Here is an 18,011-nt window from a genome sequence, read left to right on the forward strand (position 1 = left end):
CAGGCCTGACGTCCATCCGCCGGTGGGCAACATCCCCACTACGGGGCGAGCCTGCCTGCAGCGACCCCGTAACACACACCACTTCTGGGAGGGTCCTGCTCGCGAGGCACCCCAGAGATGGAGCTGGTGACAGGACCCAAAGAGAGCCTGCGGGACACGAGCTCTGCCCAGACACCCCTGACGCTACCTTGCCCCCTGTGAGAGCCGGCTGATCCTGTCCCGAGCCTCGTCAGCTGCGTGCTCCACCACGGCCAGCACGTGCTCCTCTGCCGTGCTGTCAGTCAGGCTGCAGGCATTTCCTTCTGGCTCAAATGTGCAGCTGCGAGGCAAGAACACCACACACGTCACCGGGGCACGTGCTGCTCCCACCTCACCACGGTCAGTCCCTACCACTCCCCAAGGTCACCATGGGCTGGGAGCAGGGGCACGAAGTACTCCTTGACCCTGTCCTCATGGCTGTAACTGCAGCAATACGCGAGGCCTCCACGAACAGCAAGGGAGACCCAAACGGCCGCTGGAGGTGTCTCGTGTCTCAGCTGCACACCTGAGTCGATCTAAGAGCAACCTGACGGCAACCTCACTACTCACAATGCCATTCGAGGCACCGTTGGAAAAAGAGGCAAAGCTCCATGGAGCGTGGAGACACCAGAAACAAGGGTGAGCTGGGAGCACAGGTCATGAGGCAAAAGGGGCATCCCGAGGCTTCGGCAGGTGGCCTCAGACCCCACACAGAGAAGAGCTTTATTTGAACAGCCAAGGGTTGCTGGGTGCAGCACCCAAGGGATGTGGTCTCTCTTGTGGAAGGTTCCAGAAGCATATGGACAGATTCCATCCAAGGAGCTGTGGGAGCAAATTCTGCCTGCGGATCCCAAGCCTGCAAGAAGCCCCCCCCACCGGCCCAGGGTGGATGGCTGCAGGAGTTGGGGGGCCGGGTATGATGAGAATGAAGCCCCCCCCCCAAAGCGTGTCACTTGCCTAACACAGCACAGCTATGTCCCCCGCTCAGGGACAGCCAAGCCAGGCCACCAACAGGTGTCCTGCATAGGAGGGAACTTCTTCATAGTGAAGGGCCAACAATCCCTGCAACACACATATGGGAACAGCAGTGTCACACCTGGAACAGAGCCTGCGTATGGCTGGCAGGGGCGGTCCAGCCCTTGTGCCCCCAGGTCCGTTAGCGTTTCAAGGCCCGGCTGGTCCAGGTTGCCGGCCAGCTGCCTGGAAACACCTGAGACCAGAGCTCACACGCAGCCTCTGGGGACCAGGCTCCTTCCAGCAGGTGGGGTGGGGTGGGGGGGGTCCACGAGCTACTCCACAGACACGGGCACCAGCACAGGCTCACCCTCACTCACATTCCTGAGGTGCGTTTCCCGATACCTGATAACTTCTCTACTTCCTTTTGGATTCCTTGGCAGTTTCAACTTGTACAGGTGCTGCTTCAGGAACGAGCTCCTCAAAAGCTGTGTCTTCGTTGCCCAGAAGATCTGCCTGCTGAGAAAAATCCATGTCCTGCATAAACGACATGCTGTGCTTCAGAGCTAACAGCCGCTCCTAGAATCAAAAAGGACAGAGCAGCAGGCCTTTACCTCTGCCTCACAGCCGAGGCACCATGGCGATGGGTTGGATGTGGACATCCGCAGCCTCGCCTGGCCTAACAGTGGGCTCCCATGGCGCTACCGCGGGAGGTGTAGGTGGGAGTCAGCACCACAGGCGCGGCCGACTGGCTGGGAGCACTCGGGGCTGGCAGAGGGGGACGGGCCAGAGGGCACAGTGGCCCTCACCTCACCTACAGGCCGATCAGGTACAAGGCACTGGTCCTAGATGCGTGACACATGCAACCTGGCTCGTGGGACAGATCTGGGAAGCCACTCTGGATGGCCAAGACGTCCTGTCCGGACTCAGTGAGGCAGCCACGTAAAACAAATCACAGGCTGGCTGGGCTGCAATCCATCAGACACCCACACTTAGATCAACAGATCCAGCACTTTCCACCAACCCTAAAGGAGACGTTCCAGCTGGCGCAGGAGCAGAGAGAGAGAGAGAGAGAGAGAGAGAGCACCTGGAGGGGAGGGTGGCCTGGGATGTGTACCCTAGAGCAGAAGCTCCGCGCCACTGCCAGTGATGGACTGGTGGAAGCATGTCAGTCAGTGGGGGTGGGGCTCTGTGTAGGCATCGAGACAGAGGGGAACTCACGTCTCTGTGGCTCCCTGTTGCCACGGGTTTCTTTGCTCATCTTAAAGCCTGCGTGAAGGATCTTCTTGGTCTACTTGTAGTACACGGTGTCTGGTCTGTTGTAGGTCATCGCGTTATCACACATCAGTTTGAAATCTGCCTGAAAGGGAAAAAAAATAGAATCTGTCGAATTTGAACCACTAAGATGCCAGCGAAAACCGGATTCCTGTCAAGAGGCTAAAACTGAGTGGCAAGCAACCAAACCAGGCTCTTCAGCTTCACAAATGGTTTTTAATGACTCTTTGAGGAAAGTTTCAGACCTTACAGTGAGAAGCCTGCCAAACCTGGAGCTTCCTCTTGAGCACGACACATGCTTGCTTTCTGTTTCTGTTGTTTTATTCTGAGAAAGAGAATGTGTGTGTGAGCAGGAGAGAGACAGAATCCCAAGCAGACTCCACGCTGTCATCACAGAGCCTGACGTGGGGCCTGAACTCGCGAACCATGAGATCATGACCTAAGCCGAAACCAAGAATTGGACGCTTAACCGACGAAGCCTCCCAGCTGCCCCAACAGGTGCACGTTCTAAGAACACCGCAGCTCCCTCTCTCCATCTCCAACTCCCCCGCTTTGGGAGAAATCAGATGTAAATAGGAACAAGAAGTGACAGCCAGGTCCTTTTAAGTAAAAGCTGAGGGATGAGCAGAGACCTGAGCACGTTCACGTCCTCTCTCTGGGATTTTGCCACAGAATTCAAAACTTGGTCTATCGGCGATTACTCTAATAGCATCAGCAAAAAGGCTTTCCGTAAGATAGGAAAATCTTGCTGAACAGCTTACATTAAAAGCAAGCTATTGGACATTTCCATATATCATCACCCCAACCAAATTACAGACAGCACACACCTGTCACAGGTGCGCTGGCCATGAGGACGCATAAGGACAGCTGAAGCCAGCCAGACCCTGACTGAACCCCAGCACTGGCCCCACGGCCAAGGTCCCCAGGGCTGGGACTGTGGCCCTCAAGTCCCCACCCTCTACAGGCCTTGATGTAGCAGTCTTGAGGACAAGGCAGAGGGGGGACACTGCTCACATCCAGGACTGTCACTGGGCAGCAGAGCAAACCGGCGCCCGACAAGGAAGGTGGAGGATTGAGGGCCGCCCGCCCCAGTACCCTTTCATGTGGCACAGCCTCTGAGGCTCAGCAAACACACTCAGTCATGTCACCAGAAAATGACAGTGATAGAGCTAAGCCTTCCAAATTGACTAGAAACTAAGAAAGAAACCCGATGCCTTTTCCTAAATGACATCATTACCAAAGTGTCAAGCACTCATCTTGATCCGCCCCTGGTTTCAAAGCCAACAAACAATTCCTACCTCGCAGTTTTACCAAGAAACAGAGTTCAGAACTACACGCTAGAGAGTCATAGCGGCGGTGGTGGCGAGGTGGCATTGGCGGCGTGAGTAATTTATTAGGAATATTATTATTAAGTGTTAGCATATAAATTTTATTATAATAAAATATATTAAAATAAAGATATTTCTGTAAAGAAAGAAACACCAAATAAGCTTCTTATGGAAAAATCACATAACATTAAGTAGGTAGTTTACAGCCATCCGATATGAATCCTGGGATATTCTCATTTCATACAAACAGAAGTTTTTAATTGTATGCAGAATATATGCACTAAGACCATTTTGTTAAGTATTTTCACTGAATACTCTACATAAGTTATCAACTACATATCCCTTTATTTATAACAGGAAAAAAATTTACTTACAATAACTTTACAGTAAACATTGAATATAATATTAAGTATAAATATAATGCATAAATATATGTTTTATTTCATAAAAACTGAAAATGAAAGTGAGGGATTCATGTCTGTTATATTCCTCAGTTTTCCCAATTTACAAATGCCTAAACAATCCTATCATACTGAGGATGATACTGAGGATCCACTAGATCAAATATTGATTCCCATTATAAATAGAAATCACTTCAAAATACAATTATGATCACAAAATGAAAATTTTAGAACTTTATCCTACATAGATTTCTCTAAAGAATGGTTGGATTGACATCAGCTTCATTAGAAGACAACTTATGTTTAAAGCCATCATATCTTTCTATACTATTCTTCTTTTGCATCCTTAATTACTTGTATGATATATTCCTTTTGCTACATAACTAGCCGTCCCAAAGGACTTATTCTAATGGTACTCACCTGCATCCTTGAACATATATACCATCTTACACTGACTGTAAATAGCCAAACCACCTACTTTGTCAGTTCAGAGACAACAAATCAATGCATGATAAATAACACCATTCCACTTTGGACTAAAAAACAGGAGGTTAAAGTGTTTCCCATTATTGCTACCAAGAAAAAAAGAAAATTTTCTGCCTTTGAAAATAGGCGTTGACTTCTCTTGATAGAATGTAAGTTTATCTACAGAAAAGATCCACGAATTCTTAACACATTTTTTTCATAATAATATAGTCTGTCCTTTAAAAAATAAATGTAAGAAAAAACTGTATATATTCTCTATAACAAGTAGGTAAACCATTTCACAGACCAACAAAGAGTTAAGTGGTGTATATTTCTATATGCTACTGTATAGATATAGGTATATTCCTATACTGAGGTTCTTATAAGGCAGACAGATACACATATGAATACATATATCACAAGGTATTGTGCATTCACAATAGCATAGGAACAAACATAAAAAAAAATAGCCATTAATTATGGTATGTCCCCATGGTGGTAGCAGATGGTGGGCAAGGGTGCTGAGAAAAAAGTATAAATGAAGAGAAAAAAGTTATGGATGAAATGGCATTTAAATTTGGTCTTGATAAGTGAGTAGAATCACAGTAGAAAGATGGATTATAAAAGCAGTCCATGCGGACTAAATATTATGGGCGAGTTCTGAGTATTCTCATGTATATAATTTAATTAGAGACCAGAAATTGAAGCACATAAAACTGTCAGGATAGGTACTCAAATATGGGTCTAGCTATAGACAACTGAGTGCCAGAATAAAGCGTTCACAATTGATTTGGTAACTAAGAGAGAGAAATTGAAGGATTCTGAGGAGAAAACCTGACTTGCAAGAGAAGATGGGAAGTCTACTGGAATTTGTAGGAATGATGTTGAAAAACAATGTTGACAGTGTAGGTAAGAAAATGTAACCTTGAACTGAGGGAACTAGTTATAAAAGACACCCGATAGCTATCAGTATAACTCTAGTACTTTTCTATAGCAAATTTCCCCAGAAACGGATTAAAACACCAACATGCTAAGGAAAATCATATGTTGTAGGGAAGGCCAGCAAAAGAAACTGTGTGCATATGTATGGATAATTTTTTGTTTTGGATGCTACTTTTTTTAACAGTATGGTAATTAATAACTTCTGTGCACCATAAAAAGATAAGAAGACAAAAGTAGTCTGGGCTTAACTTACAAATCAACAGACATGCAAAAAAATCATCAAGGACATCTGCGTGTTATACCTCCCTCAGTAGTATGTCAAAAAGACAACCTACTCTCTCAAGAATGATGCCTGCAAAAAGCAGAGAGGAAAAAGTTCTCCTCAAGAACGCTTTTGGTTTTTCCTACAGCAACATTAATTACATTGTCGGCTAGAGCTGAAAGCATGAGATAAGCAGAAGCAATCTGATTCTCATCTTGTTTAAACTTGTCAGTTCTAAAATGAAGTCAAGAGTTAGGGAAAATGGAGAAGGTCTCCTTCCTCATTTAAAGATAAATGGGAAGTCCAACTCCTGAATTTTTTTAAAAGGAGGGTTACTCTCTAGAAGACAGTTGTCTCTTTGAAAGTATTTCTAATTCAGCCTCTCACATGACAGCCTCCCAGAGTCTGAGAGTGATATGTTTCATCAGGAGACACTCCCATCTTCAGTGCAGCTCTGGATCACCTGTTCTGCCTTTGACCCTCTGCTAAAAGAAAATGGATCTCTACAGGGCTTAGAAGCTGCCAAGACTTAACAAATTTTTCAGCTGAACTTTTGCTTCAACTCAGTGTTCTTACTTCCTAGTTCTGCTGTTTCATGTGGCATGCTAGGCAACCCTAAAGAGAAGTTACTTTCAATAAGCACTTATTTGTTAGAATTCTGACTCCCAATATGATCCTGGAGATTAGATACATGTTCCTCCAGAGAAGAGAAAGAAGGAGAGGGAAAACTGAGGAAAGAACAAGAATAGATGAAGTATGGATACGTAGATCACCTAGTGAAGGGAGGGTTAGAGAGTATGACACAGAGATGTGAAACAAAGCGTCTGAGGGGATGCGACGCCTGGGATTTGTCCCAAGTATCAAAACACTATGAATGTACCATATATTGAAGGGAATTTCAATACAGATCTTATCCAGTCAACATTTTTTTTTCCTTCTGAGTTGTGAATCCCTTTCCTCTTCTAGTTGTGTATCCCTAAATTTTTCCTCCAATAAAGCCTTTTATTTTTTCAAGTGTTAAACGAGTGGAATGAAAAGAAAGAGACCATTTTATTTCTCATTTCTTGGACACATTTTTTTTTTTTTATCCCTTAGAAAGTAAATCCATTCAAATAATTGCTTATTAAAATTATCTGGGACAATGCTTTAAAAAGCCCAAAGCATGAATGGTTTTATTGTTGAGATTAATATATTTCACCAAATTCTTGGGGCGCCTGGGTGGCGCAGTCGGTTAAGCCTCCGACTTCAGCCAGGTCACGATCTCACGGTCCGTGAGTTCGAGCCCCGCGTCGGGCTCTGGGCTGATGGCTCAGAGCCTGGAGCCTGTTTCCGATTCTGTGTCTCCCTTTCTCTCTGCCCCTCCCCCGTTCATGCTCTGTCTCTCTCTGTCCCAAGAAGAAATAAACGTTGAAAAAAAAAATTAAAAAAAAAAAATATATTTCACCAAATTCTACCCACTATTACATATCCACACTGCTCTGATTGTTCACATGAATTTTTTAATGAGATATATTTTTAAAGTGTATTCTTTGAAGAATTTTTTTTTTTAAATAGAAGCTTAGGCACGTGAGTGAGGTCTGACTTTATGGGGGAAAAAATATCACTTGAATCAAGACATGAGGTCTAGTCTATGCACCGATGCAGTGCCTACAATTCTGATGTGACATTCCAATGAAATCCTGAAAGTTAATACTTCCTAAATTCAGGTTTAGGGTACATGGGCTGGGAGAAAACAATTTCTCCATTATCTTCTTCATAATCTGAATCTTAAAGGTCCCTTAATGATGGCAAATTGATGGGAGAAAAACTAAAAGCAACAAAAACAAAACCAACAAATAAGTCTTATTGTCAATTGAAAAAGTAAATAACCAGCGCTGACAAGTAACAAAGAATCCTGATTTTAAAAAAGAAAGTGCATTTGCCAATTTTTTCTAATCTCTTTAAAGGTTTTCAATAGTTCTAAATTAAATCCCTTTCACCCTTATCTCTTTTTCCATCAGAAAATCCGAAGAGTATTTGGATTCAGACATCCACTGCACCAAAGGTCTTTCATTACACAGCACAAACAGGCAATTTATTGAACAAGAACCCAATTACTTAACCTAGCTTCAGGTTTCATTCTATCTACCCTGCCACATCTACCTTGACAGAAGCCTACTCATCTCTTCTGATGGACGTTGCTACATATCAGTTCTGCTACAGAGAGATGATTCCTAACCTTCTTGTAGAGAACCACTGATTAAAGAAGCTCAGATGCCCATCTCAGCTTCCTTGGACCCATGAATAACAATGGGAAAGAGTGCAGACAGATATGGACCCTTTCCTCCTCTGTATAAGGAACCAGCATTCAAAGAGTTGAAAAAAAGGAGTATCTGCTCAGAGAAAATGACTAACATTTACCAAAGTCCTGTACTGGCAGTGTCTGAGGTTCTCTCCAGTGTGTTTCTGTTCTTTACATTACTATCATGCTCCCCCCATTTTGCTAGTAGAGAAGAAAATAAATTCCGTAAAGTTCTTGTACCTTTATTGCTGCCATTCTTGTTTTCAAACTTATTGATAAACGATGTTAATGACTTGACTTTTACGTCACAAATTCTCAACAGTAAATGCACATTAGAAGAACCTAGGAACCTACAGCCTGAGTCCCATCCCTACAGATTTTGATTTAATTCATCAGGACTGGAACCTGCGCATTGTTATTGTTTTTAAATTTCTCCAGATGATTATAATTTACAGCTAATGTTGAGAAGCATTATTTGATGTGAATAGCAACCAAAATTTCGTTATTATATTAGAATTATGAACAGCTGTTAGGAAGCATTTTAGTTTAGCTTCATTTCCAAAGCAGTAATATTTTAGAGAAAAGCCTCTGGGGGCACCTGGGTGGCCCATTGGTTGAGCATCCGAATTCCTCTCAAGTCCTGTCCTCCTGGTTCATGAATTTGAGCCCCAGGTTGGGCTCTTTGTTGAGAGCTCAGAACCTAGAGTCTGCTTCATATTCTGTGTGTGTCTCTCTCTCTGCCCCTCCCCTGCTGACACTCTGTCAATCTCTCTCTCTCAAAAATAAATAAACATTAAACAATTTTAAAAAAAGGAAAGCCTCTAAAAGTTTACACTCATGAAGACATCGTTACCTCACAGGAAAGTCTATTTCTTTGGTTTCCTTTCTAACATTAAATCTTTAGAGAAAGTTCCCGATATATTTCAAAGTATCCATGTACACGACTGCTCATGACAACACTGTTTTTCTTAATAAGTTCAATAATACCGACAATAAAGAAGTGGAGTTACACACACAAACACCGAGAAAGAGAAAGAGAGGGAGGAGAGAGAAGGAGAAAGGAAGACACCAACTAGCTCACATAAATGGGAATAGGGAGAATGCCTTCAGTGTAAAATACTTTACGGATGGACTTATAGGCATATATGTACATGCATAATACCTTTTTGAAGAACACTGTAAAGGGTGGTTTCTAGAAATATAAGGTTAGGCTTTTATTTCTAGTATATACCTTTTTAATTCTTTCTATATTCTAATCATTTGTATGAACTGGTTTCATATATTTCAACTAGGAGAGACTATTTGGATAATGGGATAACAAATCATTTGTTTCTTTTTTGGAAGTTTTCAGTATTCTCCCAATACTGATGTGCAATTAGCTACCCACACTCTTCCTTGTGCTACCGTTTGGAGGTGATGAAGTTACCAGTCTTCTACATGATGGCCCATTAGCTATTTTAAAGAAAACAACAATGTTTTCCTTTGGTGGAAACTCATTTCAGATTTTCTTCATATCCTTTTGAAGACTGTACTGTGTGTTTAGTATTAATGTGCTGGTATTAAAGGATATGAAAATAATTTCACCAATTTGTGCCATGAAGAAGCTTACATTCGATCAAGGAGATAGAAATAAAAACATAAATAAAAAATAAAAAGTAGTAATTTCATTGCAAGTTCATTTGTAAACAGAGGAAACAAATTCCCACAGGGGAGTCTATTCTCTCAAGATGGTGAGCAACCAATACAGGGAGTGTAAAATTGGCAAATGGGCATGGAACGTGTTTCTCAAAATTTACTTTTCAAGTTAACAGAATTTTGATGTGTTATTTTAGTTCAATTTTACAACAGTACCAGATATTATTATTCCCAATTTATAACTCCATCAGTAGCAGCTCACGATATAATGGCTTTAAGATCTTTTCTTCTCTGACCATGTTCTGATTCATCAATGTTGCTCTACAATAGCCAAGAATTAAATATACTTTCTAAATATGGTCTGATCAGTGCACAGGCAAGTGACACTACTGAGTCCACTGATTGTAGCACTAATATCTCTGATAGTTTGTTCCAGAGTGAAGAGAGTGGAAGGAAAAATAGAGTTGATAGAAGCAGTTGGGTATATGGAGAAAGAAACAGCAAAGCCTGCCTGGAAGACTCAATGATGGCTTCAGAGAGCCGGCAGTGTTGGCTTGAACTGAGATTTGAAAAGCAAGGTTGAGTATTCCGGGGATAAATAGTGGGGTCTTCATTCCAAGCACAGGGAGTAATACAACCAGAATACTACCTGTTTAGACACTATGGATGCTTTCCACATTGTGTACAGTCACAAGAACAGGAACAAAGGGGCAAATGGGAGTGAGGTTTGACAGGGAGATAGAGGACTGACCATTATTATCTTGGGAATTTGGATATGATTGTACAGGCAATTAATATAACAACATAATAACTCATTTTATGTCCTGGAGAAAGACCTGTGTATTTTCCAGACATTAAAAAGGAATGAAAACATGTATAATAGAGATGCGCTCAGCTAAAATAAAACATCACCTAAATATCAGTAGTTTTTAAGTTGAAATGACAATTTCATACTTTTGTAATTTTTACTCCCCATCGGGAACACAGTTACACACTTTTGTGAGAAACGATGGTCCTTTTCATTAAGCTATGCATGATAGAGAAGAGTCAGCAGGTGCCTAACATGACTGCTTGCGGTTAGGATCACTTTCAAATTTATTTTGGCATAGTATTTCCATCAGAAAATTCTAAGTCAATAATTTTTTTAAAAAAATTTGTACTTCTATTACAGGCCATTTATTGCAGGCTGTTTACTATGAATTTTTGCTTACAATTTCTTGTCAAATGAAAAGCCCTAACCTAGCTTTTCCTGAACAATTTCAAGCTTTAGCTTCTATAGTACAGCTGTCTACTGCATATCCTAAAATTGGTATCCCTACTGGGAACAACAGGAGACCATGGTGAGGAGAGAAAACACACAGCAATATGTATGAAAAGAGGTTTTTTTGTCTCTTGGTTTTAATGTTCTTTAAGATAGCATGCTGGTTTCCTCTGATGCAAGAAGATTCCTCAAAAGACACTAAATTTCGAGTCTTTAAACAATATTCTGCTCTATGAAATTCTTACCAAACATTCATTGTTGAGATTTTTTAAATACGGGTTAATAAGTAGTTTCAGACAATAGCAGAACAAAACTACTTATTTTATATTTGGAATATAAGACAAAATTGTATTTGTGTGATACAATGTTAGGGACTAGATTGGTTATTTTTACTTGATAGAAGTATGATTTATAGTGTCTTTGTGTAGATTGTGATTGTTTCATGTTTTATTGTCAAATTTCCTTGGCTAATAAAGCCACAGATAATGAAGCTGGCACAAGAGATCATTGTCTAGAGTTTTCAAGGTCAATATGTCAATTAAGATCTATGAGCTACTCATTACGACAGGAAAAAAATGAACATGCTGAGCAAGAGGAGATTACAAGTCTGGGATATCAAACATCTGTATTGACTTATGACAGCATCAAGTTCTCCCTTTTGTGAAGTGATTTAGAGGGGCAAATTACTTTTTCACTAATTTGACAAAGATGACACTTTTTAAAGCTTCCTAATATAGGTTCAAAGATGCTTCATCACATACATCCATAAACCATGATACATCTATTGCATCAAATTCTCCAAGTACATATTGTCCATGTCATCTAGCAGAAGCATTAATTTATTTCCTTCATTCATTTGACAAAGACTTATAATTTCCTGAGTATGTACTGTGAATAAAGTTCTGGGTTAGCCAGAGGAGAGGGGGAAAAATGAGGTAACCACAATTTCTGTCTCAAATACCCTACAGAGATAGATACTAAGCAATTAAATACATGATCAGTTAATTATAGCTGGTATAAGTGTCACAAAGGGAAAGTGCATGATGTGAGAACATACAATTATTATCATATAGGACCTTCAATGAGAGAATCATGTGGTATGAACATATCCACAGAATATAGATATTAATTTACTAACTAAATATAATTGAATATGTATCTATTGAGAACCCACTATATTCCATTCATTCTGTGGGGGTTAAGGATGTAAGAAAATCATACAATGTAACTGGGGAAACAGACATATGTACAGAAAAATGCTAAAAGCTACAGAAGCACAGATAAAAGGTGGTCCCTGAGATTTAAAAAAGAAGAAGAAAAATACTTGAAAGAGAGAACTGGTTCATTCATTTAATAAAATATTTATTAAACATTTATCATTTTTCCAACTTGGTGCTTGGTGTTAGGGACTTATGTCAATAAAATATAACCCCTGTCTGTAAATGACTCACTTTCTACAGCAGTGGTCAAAACCAGGATGGTTTTCTCCTCAGGGGACATATGACAAAGTCTGGAGACATTTTTTTTTTTTTTTGTCATAACTGGGGAGGGGGCACTACTGTCATCTAGTGGATAGAGACCAGAGATACTGTGAAACAGCCTACAATACAAAGAACAACACCCCCAGTGATGAATAATTATATATCCCCAAATGTCAATAGTACCAAGGTTGATAAACCCTTGAGAGCCACAGAGAAATAAGTAACCAGTTACAATGCAGTATTATTAGTGATGAAATTGGACTGTGTTTTAAAAGACTAAGGAAAGTAAAGGAATAAATGTGATGCATTAAGGAGAGTAGGCAAGGAAAATCATTTAACATAGTACACTATTATTGCAAATTTTGGTGAGATTCTGGAAATGCCTGTCAAAATGAAGATAGCAAGGTTAATATAGAGTGGATGTGAGAGGGTTTTTGAGAGGTTAAAACAAACGTTAATTTATGAAGCAATTATATGATGAAAGTTTGTGAGGTTGAAACAGATGGAAGAAGCGGATGGAAGAGTCAGTGCTTTCCTTACAATTTGTTTTGTTTGGGTGGTAGGTTAGATGGTGTTAACATGAATATATATCAAGACAAAGGTGAAAGACAGTTTTGGAAGATATTAATGATAATAAAAATAATACTTACATGTTACATGTCAAAGAGTATGTTAGTCACAGCAAACTATTAAATGTGTCATAACCCTTGTTAGGGAGGTAGAGCTATTTAAAGTAAGTAGTTATCTCTAATTTTTAAGAAAGGGAAAGAGATTAAATACATCACTCAAGGTCCCATTGCTTATTTGTGGCAACATCCAAACTCCAATTGATATTTATCTTCTGAAGCCAGTGTTGTCAACCTCTATGCTCTACTGGATAAGGAAAGAGAGACTGTAGACCATCTAGGTGGAGTTTTCACAGTTTGGATTTAGATTGCTTGGGTTCTCCAAAAAGTGAAACCTGGCATAAAAGTTTATATACTGCCAGTTTCTTAGGGAATACAATTCCAGGGAAGCAGAAGTGAGGAGAAATTTGAGTGAGACATAGATATACGGAGAGCAAACATTCAATTTTAAGTCAAGCACACTTGATGGTTTGATTGCTGGAATGTCTTCTAAGAGACCATCCTAACTGTTGCATTTCAGGATAGCCCATGGATAAGACAAAAGGGAGAATATTCACCACCTCTCAACAACATTAGTTAAAAATTTGCTCTAAAAACTTTGAACTCTTCTGCCTTTCCTACATTGCTCATCTAGAGATACCAAGTGGGTGTCAGTGGCAACAGAGATGTCTTGAGGCAGGAGGCAAGAAAGATTCAGCATGAATGGAAGATAAAACACGATGAGTTGTGCCAGTGAGAATCAATCACAAGGAAAGCTAATGCAAAATAAGAGGCCAAGCCCTGAAACAAATACAACTGGGAAGCTATGCAATGGTGTGCACGAAATAGCTGACCTATCTGCTCTAAATATTACCAGCTTTGTTGCGCTCAAGTTATTTCCCCTTCTGGGGTCTTAATTTTCTCATCTTCAAAACAGAGAAAATCATAGTACCTATCCAGTAGTATTGAGAGGACTGAAGGATTTAATATATATTAATAATTTAAAACAGAATGAACATAAGCACCAAATGCATTTATCATTTATTATTGACATCACCATCATCGTTGTTGAGAAGGAGAATATCAGCCCCTTAATAGCCACAAATGGGCTGAGTCTAACAGCAAGGTCTGGGTGTTGTTAGAGCTGGCCTGGCACCCACAGTTAAGGGTATAATGTCCTCTTGTTGAATATAAATTATCTCGGACAAAACACGAAGATCCAACAATGTCACTTTGTGACCATGATGAAGTGAGACAAAAAACAAAAACTTAATTGATCAAATAGAGAGTACAATAGTCAATACTCCAAAGAGTATTTGAGAAAAATGGATAAAATAGAAGACAGATCACACTGGGCAAATTGATGAGCAGGAGATGGGGAAATCAATCATTTTTAAAGTATGAATGTGAATAAGACAGAGATGGGAATTTAACTTGAGGAAAATGTAGGGTTGCAGGAGAAATTACGTATGACAGGGAGAAGTAAACAGTTTGCTTTAAGAAAGGCTCTGTGGGAAAGAGGTGTTTGCAGATCCAAGAAAGAGCGGGGAAATCTGATGAAGTAAGTTCTTAAAGTACATAGAAAGGAGAGATAGCAAGAAAATCGTTGGAAAACTAACCCTAAGAAGGAAAAGGTATTTCATTCTCTGAAATTGGAGGAGAAAGTGAGATAAATCCTAGTATCACTGAATATGAAGAATCTGTGATAGAGGGTAAAGAGGGGCAGCAAAGAAATTTCATGACTGTTGACTTGTTTTCTCACTGAGGAAATAATCCAAGACATCTGTTGAAGTTAAAGGATAGTAGCTTGGTAACACTGGGGCAGCCACAACAAAAAAGGGACCTGGAGCCAACAGGAAAGAAAAAGGTATCAGACATTAATAAGTATGCAGCCAACACTTCCTTTTGTGGGCCGCAGTGAGAGTGGAAAGTGCGCCCCAAAGGCCTCAGGCGCACTGGGAGAGTACAAGGTGATAGAGCACTGCCTGCCTACCCCAAATGCCATACTCTGCGCCTCTATCACGTGCACATCTTTGTACATAATCATGCTGTCAACAAGTTCCACTTCTGGTATTTTTCTCTCAGCTGAAGAAGATGAATATATCTTCAAGGGAAATTGTCTACTATGGACAGGTGTTTCAGAAATACCCCATGTGGGTCAAGAACTTTGGCCCCTGTCTGTGCCATGACTCCCCAGTGGCACTCACAATATGTACCAAGAGTACTGGACCTGAACACTGCAAGTGCTGTTACCCAGTGCTACTGAGACATGGACACCTGGCATTGCACCTGGGCCCACTTGATCCAGATTATAAAGGTGGAGGAGACTGCAGCCAGCAAGTGCCTACCAGCAGCCACCCAACTCCATGACTCTATGATCAAGTTCCCACTGACCCACCGGGTCTTGCATGGCTAATAGAAGCCATGTTTTACCATGAAGAGGCCAAAAATCTTCTTTTAGATACAGAGCTTCCCTGTCCCTAGGTCTGCCCAAAGAAATGCCTTGGGAAAACCAAAAACCCAAAAAGCCAAACAAACAAACAAACAAACAAACAACAAAAAAACCTAAACAAAACAAAACAGAGAGAGAGAGAGAGAGAGAGAGAGAGAATGCAGTTAAGGCAGAAGATTCTACACTCATAACCCTAAAGGATCTGATCAGTATAGCTATGTCATGTTTCTGTACAAGTCCTAAGCATCTGAGATGACAAGGAGACACATAAAATTCTTGGACCAATCCCTGTTATCAATGGCAAGTTTTCTGTGGTGAAAGGTGAAGAGGAACAAACGAATAAAAAGTCTTAAGCGAGCACAATTGAAATGAGCGATGACTGTGTCCAGGCCACATAAACAGGAAAACAAAGCCTGCTACAGAATGACCCATTAAAGAGGCTCAATTTCTAGGTCACTGGAGATAGGGAATGGAGAAGACAGGTGGAGATGTAAGGGTGGGGTGGGGTGGGGGATGGCAGCTACGCTCAGTAGCAGTGCCACTGAAGGAATTTGAAGGTTGGAAAGGTAGAGGGTTTCAGATAAAGAGTTTTAAGATTTTGGAAACCAAACAATTATAAAAGATAGTGAGATGCAGACAATGATCTAGAAATTTGTCCTTGAAGTTGGGCAGTGTTATGGAGGGAAGTAACTAGAGATGAGTTCCAAGACCCTAGTGGCCAGGAAAGGTGTTACATGTTAACAGGAGATTAACTTTAAAAAGATTACTAAATATTAGTTATCCTATTTTCTCAGGCCAAATAAGATTTCTAGTACCCTATAAAAAGAAAGAAGAAAAAGAAAACCCCTTTAATGTTTCATATTATAGTTCAGAAAACTTACATTATTGTATAACAATTTCATTAAACTGCAGTGAGATTTATTTTTACAGAATGCTCATATGCTACAGATAGACATTACCTTCTGAAGAAGATGTCAAATAGACTTGTTTATGCCCAGAGAAGCCACGTATGTAGAAAAAGCCTCACACATCTACTACAGTTTCTGGAAAAGAGCTGAACAATTGGTGGTTACTACTGATGGAATTTAAAACAGATTCAAAAGATATAAGAAGCTACATTGTTAAAGGAATGGTATATAGTTCTTGTGCTTCTTTACGTATGAGATCTTTCCTAAAAATTTTTTTGATGTTTAGTTATTTTTGAGAGAGAGAGAGAGAGAGAGAGAGAGAGAGCGCAAACAGGGGGAGACACAGAATCCAAAGTAGGCTCCGAGCTCTGAGCTGTCAGCACACAGCCCTACACGGGGCTTGAACTCATTGACCGCGAGATCATGACCTGAGCTGAAGTCCAATGCTTAACCAACTGAGCCACCCAGGTGTCCCTCTAGGAATAAGATTCTTAATTTAAAAAGTAACTGCATAAATCTCGTGACCCTAGGAAATACTTGGTTACACTGAAGCTTTATTTAGACCTGAAAAGAAAATCAGTGTTCTCTCTTGGTAAAATTTTGAAGAATCACTCATTAACCTAATTGTTCTTCCAGAACGTCTGGCTGTTAGAGGTAATTTAGTAGGACAGAAAATAAAATATACTCACAGATTACTTGCTACAAATAAGATTGTACTCTCTGTCTGTATCGTGAAACATTAAATCATATTTCCAAAGAGAGAAGTTACCTGATTATCTCCTTGAGAAAATACATGTGTGTTAATTCTTAACATCTTAGCTCTACATTTGGGAAGACCTTATTTTAAGGTTTGACTTTTTCCTGCTGCTGATCATAGACCTGAGGACAATAATCAGAACCACTAACATAAGATGACAAAGAAATGCCATAAAAAATACTTACATAAGATATACCAGGAAGACAAACAAACAAACAAACAAACAAACAAAATACTTGTTTTTTCTGGGCAGTCTTATTGTGATATGTAAAATTTTTACAAAGATTAGGTGATTTTGAGTGGCGTTTACAACTAAAAGATAGGAAAAATCAACATTTTTTTTTAAATTTTATTTTTCTTCTGGAATCCTTAGGCAATATTATAACTGACTCATTTAACTCATCTGAATTAGTTTTTAATAAGCTCTCAAAGGTGGACCAATTGTCTCTAGTTTCTCCTGGGAACTGGAGATAATTAAATGAAGGTGCGATCCAAACTCCTAAGGATATTTTTTGGCTAATTTTTGAGACTTCTTACTTCTAACTCATTTCCCTTAGATCTACATACCATTCTGACCCCACATCTACCATGGGTGATTAAGAGTTCTGCTTGCTTCTTTCACTATCAATAGGAATAACTCATATTTCAAACTTAGAATTTACCTGCAAAACTGAAAAACTTGTCAGTTATTATCTACCATTACACTCTGTCTTATTCACACACACACAAAAAATCATTTATTGATTTCATATGTAACCAATGATGGGTTTCACATTCTTAGCTACTAACCAATCACTCCTTTTGATTTTGGTATATTGTTAGAATTTAGAATTCAAACCCAATCCCTTACTCTTGTCTCTCAACCTCCACATATCTATTGGCATAATCAGAAATTATGAATAGGTCATGTTTGAGAACCTAGAACTCTCTGCATGTCATTTAACAGCCACCAGTCATGTATAGTTACTGGGCCCTTGAAATGTGTC

At 40.2% G+C, this 18,011-nt stretch overlaps 2 long non-coding RNA genes and 1 pseudogene across 2 annotated transcripts in view; 1 reads left to right on the plus strand and 2 right to left on the minus strand.

The window, feature by feature from the left end:
* Positions 1-18,011, minus strand: part of LOC147583412 (uncharacterized) — a 380,385-nt gene that overhangs the window by 229,542 nt on the left and 132,832 nt on the right. The window lies entirely within an intron of this gene.
* Positions 2,226-18,011, minus strand: part of LOC147583419 (uncharacterized) — a 35,943-nt gene continuing 20,157 nt past the window's right edge. Inside the window, exons 2-3 of the long non-coding RNA XR_015243106.1 lie at positions 16,320-16,414; positions 2,226-2,332 (exon numbers count right to left, since the gene is read on the minus strand). This is a non-coding gene — a long non-coding RNA (uncharacterized LOC147583419). The remainder of the gene's footprint in view (positions 2,333-16,319; positions 16,415-18,011) is intronic.
* LOC147583420 (large ribosomal subunit protein eL20 pseudogene) lies at positions 14,795-15,369 on the plus strand (annotated as a pseudogene).

Source organism: Puma concolor, chromosome A2 (assembly GCF_028749965.1).
Source record: "Puma concolor isolate L17-30 chromosome A2, mPumCon1.1.hap2, whole genome shotgun sequence".
Taxonomy (NCBI): domain Eukaryota; kingdom Metazoa; phylum Chordata; class Mammalia; order Carnivora; family Felidae; genus Puma; species Puma concolor.